Below are 6,000 nucleotides of genomic sequence, written 5' to 3'. Positions count from 1 at the left end.
CTAGGTCTCACACCCACAATCCAAAGATGCGCAGGGTAGGTGGATTGGACACGCTAAATGGCCCTTAATTGGCAAAAGTTTTAAAAGGATAAGGATCCCACAGAGTGTGGTTCATACTGGCATCTTTCACTGTTGAATGTGGATGCCAAGATATTGGCTGAAGTTTTGGCATTCGGACAAGAGCCCTATTTCCCTGAGGTGATTGTACAGGATCAGACAGGCTTTATTTGGTGGCTGTTGAATGTTGTTCTATTCCCGACTGGTGGGCCCTGATTTGTTATGTTTTTGGTGTAACATAAGCGGCTTCCTTGTGGTGCACTTGACAAAGGAAGGTTCAGACGTGGAGATAACTTCAACATGTTTATTAAACTATTTACACTTCTATTACTCGGGTTCGACACTACTGCTGATCCTACTATAGCTACCCAGACTGACTAACCAGTTGCTGCAATCCACGTGTGGGAGTGATATTGAATCAACCCTGTGTCTGTACTCACTGACTGTCTCCTCTGGAAAGAGGCAGATCATGTGTATGGTGTCCTTTATATATGGGTTGGTGTAATGCCCTCCTGTGATGGTGTCATCTCTGTGTGTATCGTGAATGTCCATTAGTCATGTCCTATCTATCTGATCTATTGGTTGAGTGTGTGTGTGTGATGTTTCTGGTGCTCCCTCTAGTGTCTAGCTAGCCTACATGCATTTACATTGATGCACATCACCACAGGCCCGAGCCGAGGTAATTGTATCTTTGGATGCTGAGAAGGCATTTGACAGGGTAGAGTGGAAGTACCTTTTCGAAGTTCTGGAGAGGTTTGGTATAGAGCCAAAATTAATTTTGTGGGCACGAGTACTGTATAGGGCACCCGTAGCTAGTATTCGCACCAACGCTTTGAGCTTGGGGTACTTCCAGTTAAATAGGGGGACAAGTCGTAAATCAGCCAGTGTAAAATCACGTTGCAGTTCACCCAATTGCGGGTCTACCGCTGGTTGATGGCGTGAATTTCATTTGCATTCATTTGCACCTCATGCATGCTTATTAAAGCAGCTGCTCGCCAGCATCCTATCAGGCCTTCCAATACTGATAAAATAACGTTGGTGTTAAATTTGGTTGATAAAGAGTGTTGTACCAAGCCATCCTCAGTTCTCCAGAGACTTTGAGGTGAGTGAACCAAACGTTCCCTGCCGCTGTGCTGCTCCTGATGTGCTGAACACCACTCTGCCAGGGCAGACCAATTCCTGCTTTCCACCTCCATGTCGAGCTGGTTTGAGGTGGAGTGGGTGGGGGAGGGTGGCAGTGTGGCATGACAAAGACAAGCAAAGACGAGGAGGGCAATGTGGAAGAAGGACTGTGCAAAGAGGGGGGTTGGGTAATGGTGAGGGTTCACATTGGCAGGTCGAGAGGCAAGGGGTGGATGAGGTGGTCGAACAATGGAAGGCAGAGGGAAAACTGAGGGGAGGGAAGCCAGACCCTCAGAATTCTGCATGAAATGCAGACAAACAAGGGGGTCAAATGGATCGTACATGTATTATTGGAAGTGGATGCACGGAGTCTGCTCTTTATGAGGTGTGGGTCTGTTCGTAGAGCACATTCGGGAAGGTTTGCACAAGCATTGAACAGGTTGGGCTGCAGTGGTTTGTGAAGGTTACTTTCATCCACAGTCCTCTTTGGAAATGGAAACAATGTTCAGGCTCCCATTGACAGAAGTCACAGAATACAGACACTCCTGTTGCAAAATGGAAAAGGGTCACAGATGATAGGCTGTCCAGGAGATATGTGGATCTCACAGTCAGAAGTCAGACGTGTGGGAGGACTGCTAAACTGCGCACTTGGGGACACATACTTGCTCCTTTGTGCTGCTCCAGTAGAGAGGGTCCAGGTCAATTACACAGCACGTACACCCCATTGCCCTGGAAGCAAAACTAAGCCAGATTTCTAAATTGGTGTTTTTAAAGGGAAACACTCAACTAAATAGACTCACATCAAAATTTGAAAAGCTACATAGTGGAAGACAATAATGTAACCTTGGAGATTGAGGGCTATGGTGAAGGGGCACAGCTGCTTCAGTTCTGCCCTGCTATCAGTGAAGGAGAGTCACAGGTTAACAATTAATACCTTTCATCAGTGACCAAATGGATTCCATTCTTTCATCACGAGCAAACACAGTGCTCACAGTTATGCCAAGTCAATGAGTGGATGTCAGAGACACATTGGTTCAATGAGGTAATTCATAAGTTCTCACATGTGAAATGGAATGCTGCTCACCTCTATGTGTGTGCTAGAGTCCCAGGGTAAGGTCGCATGAGGAACAACACAATCTAAGCTGCCAAAGCTTAGCAGCCCAACCTTTCCCATACGTCTGTTGTTCACATCTTTGTACTCAGCACCCTTTACCCATTCTGATCTTCAATATTTATTTTCAGAGACAAGGCAAATGTGCGAATGAATCCAGTGGTCCAGGATGCTTCTATACAATACCTCATTCAAGGCAGGAGGTGAATGAAAGAAAGGTGTCTGCATACACAGCTCCAGCAGGAGGCACTGCATGTGGGACAATGCCAAGGGGAGCATGAGCATGAAAGGTAGGCTGAGGAGCAGAGACCCAGACTGCGGAGATGAATGGCAACACCAAGGGTCCATCATCCATGAGTCTCATTTTTACAAATGAGTGAGAGGCAGTGCAGCACGAGGCTGCAATTGCCCAGAGGTCTAGCCTGCCACACATTCCACATGCCAGTTGCCATAAAGCTGGTGGAAGCACTCAATTTCTTTCCCTCTGGATCTTTCCAGAGAGGAACTGGGGACCTGTGCAGCATTTCACAGTCAGCAGCACACTCCGGGCATTCAAGAGGAGACCAATTCCCTTTCTAGAAGAGCCCATCATTATGTGAACTTCGCTCTGCATGAGGACAATTAGGTTCAGAGATTCAGAGGTTTCCCAACTATCTCTGGGTTCCCTATAGTGCAGAGAGCAATATACTGCACCCATGTGGCAAAACAAACTCCCTGGCAGCAGCCCCGGAGGTTCATCAACTGCAGAGGCTTCCATTCTCTCAACATGCAGTTTGTGTATGACCATCAAAAGCCCATCCTGCACATTTGTGCATGGTTCCCTGGGAGTTTCCATGACTCCTACATCCTCAGTCGCTCTCATGTGCCTGGGATATTTGAGGCCCCACTACGTCAGCATTAAACATTGGTGACCACAGTGCATCACCGTCATACTCCAGCCAGGAAAGGTACAACACCACTCATGCCACCACACGTTCCCTCATAGAGCAGACCATAGGATGGCGGAAGATGTGATTCAGATGGCTGGAGAGCTATAGGGCTGGGTAGCTGGCTATAGTCTGATTGTACCTACAAATGGTTTGATAGCGGAGGGAGCTGAGAGAGGCTGAGATCATTTCATCTGCTTCCTGCACTTGATGTCTCTTCATGGGCGGGTGACAGCAGCATTACCCCATGGGCAATGGCCTCCGAAGGTGGAGAGGTGAGGTTGGTGGGCTTCTTTGAGGGGGAGAGGACATGCCAGTGGCCCAGACTCACTGAATGAGGGCCTCAGGGGCCGTGCTGCCTTCATCTTGAGGTTTTTCACATTTTCCCTTTGGGTTCCTGATATCTTGAATGGCCTGCTGAAGTCAGGTGGGCTGGAGAGAGTGATATGAGTGTGCTGGACTGGTATCAAAATATGGCGCTGGGACCTTTGAACCCTTCAGCTGAGGGTGTGGGGATGAATCAGTTGGCCCATGAGGAGAATCAGAGGGGAACTTACCTGTGCATAATTAATGAGGTTAAAGTGCTGAATCTGATGTGGGACTTCGTATTCTGGTCAAATGGACAGGCGCCACCGGAGTCGCCCACCACTATACTTAGGGCGGAATTCTGCCGTTTTGAGACGATGTATGAGAACACTGGCTGACAGCAATGAGACCATTCAAGTTTTTAAAAATTCATTTATGGGATGTGGGTGTCCCTGACTCGACAAGCACCTTGAGAAGGTGGTGGTGATCTGCCTTCTAGAACCGTCGCAGTCCCTGAGGTGTAGCTACACCCATAGTGCTGTTAGGGAGGGAGTTCCTGGATTTTGACCCAGCGACATTGAAGAAAAGGTAATATATTTCCAAGAGAGAAAGATAAGTGACTCGGAGGGGATCTTCCAGGTGGTGGTGTTCCCATATATCTGCTGCCCTTGACCTTCTAGATGGTAGTGATCGTGTGTGTGTAAGATGCTGCCGAAGGAGCCTTGGTGAGTTCCTGGCGTGCAGATGGTACACACTGCTGTCACTGTTTGTCGGTGCTGGAGGGATTGAATCTTTATGGAAAGGGTAGCAATCAAGCAGGTTGTTTTGTCCAGGATGGTACTGAACTGCTTGAGTGTCGTTGTAGCTGCAACAGGGTTCCAGCTCAATCCTTAAAGATTAAAGGTTACACAGGCACCACATCTCTTGGTGAATACATTTCACCACACTGGACCCGCACAGATGTCCACAAACATTCTAGGCTGCTGGAATGCTCTCAAATCCCTCCATGGAATGTTGATTGTGAAATATCAAACTTTCTTTTCATGCAAACATGGAGAAATTTGAAATCTTGGATTCCGGATCTGAGGACTCCTTGAGGTGGTTTGCTATCTGTCATCTGTAGATTCTGCCTGTACCATCTTCACTTTCTCCTTGTCACTTGTGCTCTGTGATGCATCAGGTGTTTCCTCCCGCAATCACTAACTGAACACTCTTCCAACCACCCCCTTCACCTCCTCCTTCACTTTCCAAAAGAGTGGATATGCCTGTGAAGCCGTTTTCTGGGGTTAGAGTGAGAGAGGTTGGCTGGAATGAGATGGTATCAAATGGGTGAACAGCGGCTACACTGGGGAATTTATTTTCCTTTTGGGGACAGAAAACAGAAGCTAAAATTATTTTCAGGTGCCAACCGTTAAATGGTGGAAACAGTCACTCATTGTGATTACTTTGGGGATAGCCCCTAAATTGGCATGGAGGCAAGTTTGCCACCCAATTAAGGATAGTGGATGGGCTCTTAATACTGGAGGGCCAATCAGAGGCCATCCAGCTGGAAAGGAACAGCATACTTGAAGGTAAGTAATGATACACCATCAATAATACATGACGAGTTGATAAAGTTAACTGGGACTTTGATACACTAAACAGCAAGCCTCCAGCCTCTGAACCTGAACTGGGACCGGAGGCGGAGACTTGCCACTTTTATACAGAAGCCCCGAGGGGAGGAGCCACAGGCGGAGACAACCTGGACAAGCCCAGGGATATATGATACAGTACAAACCAGACAATACAGTCACATGGTTTACCACATTCACCCCCTGTTTAAAAAAAGTACGGCGGGGATGGAGTGGGCTTAAAGGTCCAGTCTGTCGGGGGCCTTGACCTTCCGCCGTGATCGCCTCAGTCCTGGCTGTGATGTTGGCGCCGGCATCGAGGCCTGCGCGTCCAGGAGCATGTTGTCATCAGCTTCTTCACCCAGATGTTGAGTCGGCGAAGGAGGGGGCAGTGTAGGGGCGGAGGTGGTGGTATTTGTCGCCAGTGGGCCTGCGGGTGTCAGTTCACGAGGTCAGGTGGGCAGGGGTGGTGGAAGACGGTGTAGAGTGAGGGGTGGTGGTGATGGTCTCCGGGGAGCCTGCAGGAGCCAAATCCCGAAGGGAGACTGTGTCCTGCCACCTGTCCTGGTGTGTCACGTAGGCGTATTGGGGGTTTGCTGGAGCAGCTGGACCTTGTCGATGAGAGGGTCGGTTTTATGGCTCCTCGCATGCTGCCGGAGAAGGAGGGCCCCTGGGACTGTAAGCCAGGACGGGAGCGAGACCCCGGCGGTGGACTTCCTGGGGAAGGCAAACAGACGTTCATGAGGGGTCATGTTAGTAGCTATACATAGGAGCGACCGGATGGAGTGGTGCGCATTGAGGAGGACCTCCTGCCAGCGGGAGACTGGGAGACTCTTCGACCGTAGGGCCAGAAGGACAGCCTTCCAGA

The sequence above is a fragment of the Scyliorhinus torazame genome, chromosome 9, assembly GCF_047496885.1.
Source record: "Scyliorhinus torazame isolate Kashiwa2021f chromosome 9, sScyTor2.1, whole genome shotgun sequence".
Classification (NCBI taxonomy): Eukaryota; Metazoa; Chordata; class Chondrichthyes; order Carcharhiniformes; family Scyliorhinidae; genus Scyliorhinus; species Scyliorhinus torazame.
This window is presented reverse-complemented; position numbering follows the sequence as displayed.